This window comes from Mustela nigripes, chromosome 13, assembly GCF_022355385.1.
Source record: "Mustela nigripes isolate SB6536 chromosome 13, MUSNIG.SB6536, whole genome shotgun sequence".
Lineage (NCBI taxonomy): Eukaryota > Metazoa > Chordata > Mammalia > Carnivora > Mustelidae > Mustela > Mustela nigripes.
This window is the reverse complement of record NC_081569.1, coordinates 77897231-77906437: the sequence shown is the minus strand read 5'-3', so window position 1 is coordinate 77906437 and position 9207 is coordinate 77897231. Positions and strand designations below refer to the sequence as shown.

General features: G+C 45.7%; 1 long non-coding RNA gene across 1 annotated transcript; it reads left to right on the top strand.

Annotated features, from left to right (window-relative positions):
* On the top strand, window positions 1–8932 carry LOC131998772 (uncharacterized). Its single transcript, XR_009398857.1, has 3 exons — window positions 1–100; window positions 3821–3935; window positions 8738–8932. It is a non-coding gene; the product is annotated as an uncharacterized LOC131998772 (long non-coding RNA).
* The last annotated feature ends 275 nt before the right edge of the window (window positions 8933–9207 follow it).

Genomic DNA, 9207 nt, shown 5'->3' with positions numbered 1-9207 from the left:
GGCAGGAAATGGAGGAGGAAGAGGCGAGGCGCTCCTTTCCCGAGTCGGCCCTGCAGGCCCGGGTCGGCATTTCTGAGCCCGTAGGAAAATTGTGCCCCTTGTAGGTAACACTCCAGCGAGGCTTTGGATGGTTGGGGAGGGAAGGCCCACCCCTGGTGTGGGGAGGGGGGTGTCCTGCACCTTGTGGGGAGGAGGGTCTGGATGGGGTTTGGAAACGAAGGGATGAGGAGGAGGAAGTGGGCTGGCGAGCGCGGGGGCCAAACAGGGGTTACTTACTCAGTTCCTGCGGCCGGGCGGCGGCGAGCTCGGAGCTCGGGCGCCGCGGGGAAGCCGGGCCTGGGGTCCCGGCGCTGCGGCGGCGGGCGGGGGCGGCTCAGTGGTGGGCGCCTATGAGAGCCTTCCGAAAGGAGGGGTGCTCAGAGAGAAAACAATACCAAACAATCTCGAAATAAACCAGGTAACACATGCTATGTATATGTGTCTCTTCCTTCCCCTTCTCTCCTGCTCCAGACCGTCGCTCACACGCTGGGTGACTCGGTGTCGTTTTCTCTTCGCCGCTCGAGCGTCTCCTCAGCTTCTAATCCGAATTGGAAGCGAGTAGCCGCGAGCGATCACCCTGGAAATGTTTCATTTTGCTTGTTGACATTGGAGGGAAAATAAGGGTGGGCGGCTATTTCTTTCCGTTTTTTTTTTTTTTTTTAAAGCCTTCCTGTTTTCCCCCCCCCCCCCCCCCGTTTTCTTTTTTTTTCTTTCCGTTTCTCAAATGCTTTTGATTTGTGGGGGCCTTAATGCTGAAATAACCGCATGCTGAAGCCAGCCCATTCCCACTCTGAATGCAGATGGAAGGCAACTAGAAGCCTTGGGTACGTGGGTCCCACAATCCCAGCTTCTTGGGCTTTAGAACTGGGAAGGTTCGGTTGAGGGCTGAAGTGAGTGGGGAGATTGTGATTCGGGGGCTTTAAAAGGATCCCGTGGCCAGGGGCAGGGCTAAGGCCCAGCATTTCCCAGGGATTGGAATTTGGTGCGGAGCACACTGATCAAAGGCTGTTTCATCCCACATGGGTATGAAACATACCACATTTTACGGAGGATGTAGCCCTAGAGAAGAGGGAGGTGGAGGAGAAGTATAAACGAAAGGCACTTTCCCCCTCCTCTGTAAGATAATCATAAAATGTAAACATTTACTAACTTTGATAAACTATCAAATTGTCTGGCAGATTTAGTATTTAGGAAAAGGAAGAAAAAGCAATGCCTATGTGTGATGTTAAAGTTCAATTCTAATATAAAGAATGCAGTTGATGAATACAAGAATACTCAGGTTAATATGGCGTTATTGCACTCTCCCCACCCCACTCCCTGCCTTGAAATCGAGAGGAAGAGTAAGCGAGAATAAAATCTGAAGAGAATAACAAACAATTACAAATAGCTAGTGATTTTTAAAAATCTCTATTAGGAATACCGTAAAGAAACTTTGACTGTTGGACTAACCTCATCTATCCTCACACTGTATGTATGTATCCCCCCTCCCATTTCTACATATTACCTTACTTAAGCTATATTTACATGTGGGAAAGTTCAAGGGTCCCAACTATAAACCTTGATAGTGACATGGCCCCAAACACAGACTTCTAAGCTCCAATTTCTTACAGAGCTGGGTGAGCTAATGGGCTTTGGGGACTGGTTGGAGAGATCTGTGAGCCTTCCTCTTCTTTCTGCTTACTTTCCTCCTTTCACTCCCCCCCCCCCCTCAGGCCTGTTATTCCTACTCTTCCTCAACTCACTTTCCTCCCTCTTCTCTTCTTCTCCCGCCTCCCCACTCACTACCCCCCCTTCCCCTCAGTCTATTCCTCTCCCTCACTCCATTCCTCCACCTACTCCTCCCCATTTCTCCCCCCACAACCCCCCTTCTCATCACCACTTATAATGGCACACAAGGGCTCCCTCTGAGGTGGACGGCCCGGTACGTTTTCGTAGTCGGTCTAGCGTGAAATGATTCGGTGTAACCGGATTCTTGGGAAAGGACAGGTTACGTAAACATTTACTGATGTGGAGTAACTATACTATTTGTACTCTGATATGCAGGAAGGAAAGTGTTGATTAACACAGAAGAAAAAAAAGCGAAATTAGCTGATTGCATGCTCATAAGTGCAAGCTGTCATTGAACTGCTTTTAAAATAGACACAGCTGGGTGTTTGTGTTGAAAAATTTCTTGTGTTTTTGCTAATACTGAAATAAGCATGATTTTGTATACCAAACATTTTCAGATCATTAAAATTTGTAATCTGTGCTGGTTTTAAACACAAAGAAAAGAAACAGAATCATTTCGATGTAAAATTTGCTGATATTATATTAACTCAATCAGGTCTGTACAAATTGTGCATTGTGCCTCCTAAAATCTGTTTGATCAATTTAATACACAAAGTGCCAAACGTGGGTATTGTTTGTTAACATTGGACATTTTATTCAAATCTGAGCTCAGCAGCAAACTGGAGGAGCATTCCTTGAATACAACACCAGCACTGACTGATGAATTTTTAATGTTTTAAAGGTGTTTCTTAGGTCAAAGCTGAGTGTGCATTGTTTTGTAATCTTGCATAAAATTTTAGCAGGTGAAAATAAGTTTTTCTTTTGTTTACTTTCAAAAAGCAAAAACTGGGGTCTGCTAATGAGAGCTGTAATAATCTTGTTTGATGTGCCAGGAGCTTATATTGACTGGGAAAATATTTTGCATGCAAATTAAGAACGTGTTATATTATTTTAAGGATTACATGGATGCAAGTCTCAGAATAGGATATTTTGTAAGAATAAATAGATTATACTTTAATACAATCACTGTAAAGATCTATTCTCCCTAATAACAGAGGTCATTTGCAATCTGGGGGGAAATGATTTTATTATCCTTTTAATAATTTTAATGGACTTCATGGTGAGATAGAGTACTATATATATATATAGGTGTGGGGGTAGGCTTGTTCAACAAAACATGTACTATTTACTCAGCAGCCCACATTTGTCTCAGCAATGGCTTCTTTTTAGAGCTGCTACTAGATGAAATGGAGGGGGAGGGGGTACTTTGGGCAGAGCATTGTGCAAGTTGAAAGTCCCTGGATGGAGCTTTGTAAATCCTACCGGTCAATTTGGGTGCAAATTGGATTTGAAGGACTGCCCACGTCCACCTCGGGCTTCTGTCCTAAACATATGAAGCCCCAACTCTATTTCTACCTCACTCAGTCCCTATGATTACTTTCAGAAGACAGAGGGCATCCAGTGGTCTCAGATCTAAAACAAATTCTATGTCATTCTACTAGTTTCCCATCATCAGCTTAATCTTCATCTCTCACATATGAACATCTATAAATGTACACTGTTAATGAATCAAAGCATAAGTCAGAGCAAATGTAATTTTCTGGTATATAAAGTGGTAAACATCTCTCCCTCTCTGTCTGCTGTCCTACCCCACCACCTCCCCCCAAAAGAGGACAGGCCTTGTAAAGAGTGAGAAGTTCCAACAGAAGAATTGCTTGGGTAATGAGTTAGATTTTTTCATCTCTAGTTTTAATTAATAACCAAGGCTCCATAGCCTATTGTATCTGAGTAGGGAGCCGCACATTTAGTTTTTTTCATTTGGCGGTGTTACATTAAGTCTTCCTTAAGGCCCTTTTCCTGCTTTCTGTCAGTTTTTCACTTCTTTTTTCCCGTGTTACCTGCTGGTTAAAGAAGGGAGGGCCGTTCTTAACCTAAAATCCACTTTGCTTTCAGCTCCCTGGACAGAGTGTCCTTGGAGTGGCACCAAGCTCTGGCTAAAGCTCTCTTCCTGCAGATGCATAGGGAGTCCCTGGCCCTGTGATGTTTGGGAACAAGTGGAACTCATGCAGAGGCATCCAGGTATTTCCAGAGACTGAAGAGAGAGGTCTGCAATCCCTTCCTAACAGCAGGTAATGGTGCTAACATTTAGTGATTATAAGTTACTCTTTAGCGTGTTGTATCCTTGTTCTGTGGGTTTTGGTTACAGGTTATACGATTAGGTTTGCGAGAACAGTAGTGAACTAAACTTCTCAGTAAGAGGTCTTCACACCAGGGAAGTGTTACTTTTCTGCAGCAGCCCTGCCTCGTCACTCATTAGGGAGCTGCAGGTTGTCAAGCGGTTGCTCTCACCACGCACGCGCGCACCCCCAATATCTCCGGGGGCGCGCACATGTGTGCGAGCATGTGTGCGCACGCATAAGCACACACACACACACACACACACACACACACACACACTGCACTAAAACTAAATTAAGAAGCCGATGATTAAGACAAGCGTCTACTAGGCCTGTCATTTCAGCATCCTTCCATCATAACATTGTGGCACCGGCAATTTTGCTTGAGAACCTTGAGGAAAAAAAAAAAAAACTATGGGAGAGCCCCGTATTTGAGAATCGAAATGTTTAACTGGTATAAGCTATCGAAGCTGCTTCGGAAGCGAGAAAGTCCAAGGTGAAGAAAGAAGAAGGCCTGCATAGAGACCCCTGTGACTCCCCAGGCAGGTTTCTGAGATGCTGTCAGAGGTCCCAAGCTCTCTGAAGGCAAGTACATACTCATCCAAAGAAACCGCAGGAGATCTGCAACAAAATACGCTTGGGAGTAGCTTCTTCTCATTGGAGAGCCAGGCAGAGAGAAGGACAATGAAATATTATCACCCCAGGGCCAAGGACTTTTAAAAAGTCTCTTGGAGCCTTTCAGTCAAATACCCTACACGTATTTTGTAAATATAAAATGCCCACTACCCTTTACTTGTTCCCCCCCCCTTTTTTTTTGCCAGCCCCTCAAGACCTTGGGGGCAGGGTAGACAATTTTTGGAAGGAGTTGAGTCTCTAATAGTTTAAGGGCAAGCCAGTTCCATTTCTTGACTTGATCCAATTGGGAGATATGATCCTACACCTTTTGGGCAAGGTGCTCTGAGAGGTTTTTCTCCTCTCCTTGCCCAAGGAAATGGCACACAGCTCTTCTTTCAAAGGGGTCAAGAAATGCTAAAGGGAAAAACAAAGAGTTGGAGGCGTTATGGTAAAGGAGAATGACGAGAATGATGGAGGTCTTTAGCTTTAAGCCTGGAATCTATCTGAAAAGGGAGGAATTGAGACTTGGCAAAAGTCAGCACACAAGATAATGGATTTTCCATCAGTGGGACACCAAAAGAGGGAGAAAAAGAAAGACTTCATAAATATATATCAGGCTGAAAGGAGAACTTACAGGCCTCAAAATGCTGAGCTCCTAACTATCCTGTCACTATTCTCCTTAATTAGTTGGAGCTTCAATTTGATTTCCCATAGGAGCCTGAATAATCTACTTTGGGAAGTGTTATAGCACTCTTCGGAGAATGTGGCGCATCCAGTCTCCACTATTTTGAAGCACCCTTCTAACAGGCCCCCCAAACTCCAGTCGTTGTGAGGAAAGATGGATTGGTGCTAGTTGAGGTTTTTAGATGGTCAACTCTCAAAGGTACAAGGAGAGCACTGAACAGCCCAGGGTCCCTATAGGAGAGTGATGAGTGTATTTGAGAAACTGTTCATGCCCACTAATGGTCTGTGAAGGAATGAGAAGAGAGAAAACTGCAAGCGTTGGGGTGGGCAGGGCAGAAGGCATGCAGAGAACCCTCCATCACAGAGTCGCTCTTCTCATGGGGAAAGTCAAATGAGAGAAAGTAAACTGTGTGCTAATCCCTTTCTAAAAACCCAGGTGGACAAACCCATGAGCCAGTTTTGACTTCCTGCCTATCTCATACCCACCTGCCCCCTCACTCTCGAACTGCGGTTCCTGTAGTCTCCCTCCTCCCCCAACTAATAGCGAAGGAATATCTATTGGAGCAGCGTTTCCCAAAAGGTCCCGATCCCCCCCTCTCCACCCACCTCCCCCCCCCCCCCCGCCACGCTCACCGTGGGAGGCTTTAACCCGGACAGTTCCCGGTGAGGAGGGTCGCGGACTCCTGGGCCCGCCGCTCCTCCCCGCGCACACCCGCGCGCGCCTGCCCGAAGCTCCTTTGTCGCGGAGCCTGCCGAGCGCAATCAAGCTAGAGGACTTGCTTTTAGGTTTCGTTTCTAGATTTTCCCCCTTTATAGTTACCTTTCCAGACGAGGTGTCTCGTGTTTGCTCATCACGCCGAAAGCATGCACACAGATCAGTATTTTTGGGCTAAGAGGTCATGTGCTACGACGAACGCGGAGAAAAAAAAATGAGACCAGTTAATGGTTTTAAGCTTGTTATTTGTATAAAGCACAGCTCAGAGTTAAAAGACTAGGGTACGTGCGGGTGAAGTTCATGCGAATATTCAGTTTCATGGAGGGGGTGTTGAACCCACTAGGGGAGACCAGTTATACTCCTATTTCTCTCCTGCCCTTTGGAAGGAGCCGCGTGCAGGAAGGAGAGGAGCGGCCAGGGCAAGCTAGACGCAGAATCGCGTCAGGAACAAGTTTCCGTTAGCGTGTGAAGACAAAACACCCCGACTCCTCCGTTTCAGAATCTACAACAAAGGTAGTGGGGGGTGGGGATGGTCACTTTTATTTTAAAGACAATCCTAGATTCTTGTTTACCAATTTTAGTATCTTCCTTCTGGGTTTGTCCTAAGGCGTGCAGGAGAGAAAGCAATGTTCAGGGAAAAAAGCTCGGTCGGCAAAGTTGGGCTCGTGAACGTGTGAACTATGAATCACCACGGTGAAGAGGTCCCCCCCCCCTCCCTCACTGTTTCCTTTTCTCTTTGGAGCGTGAACTTGTTAGATAAGATAGATGAGGCCACGGGGAAGTGGAAACGCTGAAAAAGCCCATCTCCTTTGGAGAGCAGCCTGGCAGGCGGCGGAGCGCTGTCTAGGAGCTGAGCGGCGTAGGGCTTGTTCAGGAGCTGTCCCAAATCCTGCCTCCGCGGCCGCGGGCGACACCCAACACTGCGCTGGGATCGCTGCCCAAGCAGCCTACCCTTTGGCCTTGGAGTAAACAACCCAGAAGATGCGAGAAGGCCCCTAATTGGGCTGAGTGTCTGCTCTTCAGCTCCGAATACTAAACTGGGCCCGCAGGTTTTCCTGGAGGAAGGTGGAAGTCCGACCACAAAACAAGCAAAGGATGGGAGGCACTGGATTTTCGAAAAGTCTAGAGTTACACATGAAACGTTATTTTCCTCATTAATTAGAAGTAATTCCCTTTCTCTATTTATATGTATATACACGCTATTGATTAGGTACGGCGATTTGCTTGAAAAATGCGTAGAGTATCTTTAGGACACACTCCTCATTCTTTGTCTCCTCAAGCATTCTCAGCTGATAGTGTAGCTGGTTGGGATCAATTAGCAGTGGATTTTGCCCCAAGACTGCTCCCCAGGGCGGACAAATGGAGCCAACTCCTCTCCAGCGATGTTTTTCGCCCACGTGCGCATCCCCGCCAGGGTTTTAGAAACAGTTCAAAATCCCCAGCCTTGGTTTCACTTGATTTTGTTGTTGTTGTTATTGATAAATATTGGGTCATACACAAGGCACTTGTCAGAGACTTTGGCTCAATCTCGCAGCTGCAGCTCCTAGCGGGGCGTTTGAGTCGTGTCCTGGGAACTGAAGGGATTTATTGGGAGAAGAATTGCACATTCTCTGTTTCTTCAGTTGCAGAGATGGTCTCTCAAAATCCTATGTCCTGTCTGCTGTCACGTTTATTTCTTGATTTGTTCAGATATGTGAACATTGGGTAGATGCATGTGTCTTTTCATGTGTCTTTTTATTGAAATTGTCTTTTAATAAAAGAGGGAGAAACTATTGATCCTTGTTCTCTAGGTATATCTGAAACCAAAAGGAACATAGGCGAATAGACAGATAATTGTAATTATGGGCTGGGTAGGGATTTCCTGGTGGTGCTTGTTGGGTAAGTAAGACATTTGGGGGTTGTGTAATTAGAGTAATATATACAGTTTATCCTTCGGCTGTGCTGTGCATACTCTTTCCCTTGATACATATTGCACACGAACTGAACCCATGGTCGGCTTGTCTTGGCATGTTTGAAGCTCCAGACACCCAACAGTATCATTACAGGAAAGAAATAAAACCCCAAAGACTCCAGGCAGGGAGATGGCTGCCTTTGGGGTGAATGGGGAGTTTGTCTTGGCATTGGACTTTTTGGGTAAGCGCAGCCACTGGCAGCCACAGTTCAGGTCTTCCCCGAGCTGAAGTGCAGAGAGGGGGTGGGGATAGGGATGGCGAAAGAAACAGCTGATTTTCGACATTTCAAAAGGACTCTTTCTATTTATCAGTGTTACCGAAGTATACGTTACTGGAGAAACAACAAACCAAGCATAGAGCTGCAATTTTCAAGAAAATAGGATCCCCAAATATAAAAATAAAAAAGTAGCAGATAAGATGTATAATTCAATCAAATTACACAAAATTGCTTGAAAATCCAGAACAGTAGCGATCCATTATGCCTCTGTTTTATTAGTGACAAGTACAATTACTCTAAAATAAAGAACACTGGTGAATATATAATTGGCTGTAATCATGTTAGTGTTTGAATAAAAATGACGGGAACATTTAACACTTTGACAACAAAATGTTCAGAAATAACTTATTTATTCAAACAGTTTTTATTTTCCACCAAGTGAAGGAGAAACACAGTTTGCTTAGGAAAATCAATGACTTTTCCCTACAATAAATAAATATCCAAAAGGGGGAAAAACAGCCCCACACCTCTATATTATTACTATTATTATTTTTTTTTTTCTTTTAACCAGCAAGAAGCTTAATCCTGTGTTTGGAGTCAGCACCCGCCTAACTGTCGTTGGGTACCAACGTCCGCCACCTAGAGGAAGAGCTCTGCAGCTCACCCAACGCCAACCCGTTTTCCCGCGGTGACCTCGGGAATCAAACTTAATATTCCTTTGCAAATCGCTCTCCAAACTAACTCCCCCCTCCCACACCCCCTCACATCCCCTTCCGCCCTACAACATCGTCACAATATTTTCTTAGTAATTGCTCTGTGCAATTGACAGAAGCGCCAAGTCTCCGGCAGCGCTGCGCTCTCCCAGCAAAGCGCCAGAGCGCGTTGGGAAACAGGTCAGGGAATATTTGGGTCTGAAGCGATAAACCATTTTTATCCAAAATTCGTCTAGAGCAGCCTGAATTCGGGTCTCATAAAGCAGCGTCTGCTGCCGACACCACCACACTCCAGTGCTTTTTTAGGGCTCTCTTAGAGAAAACAGCC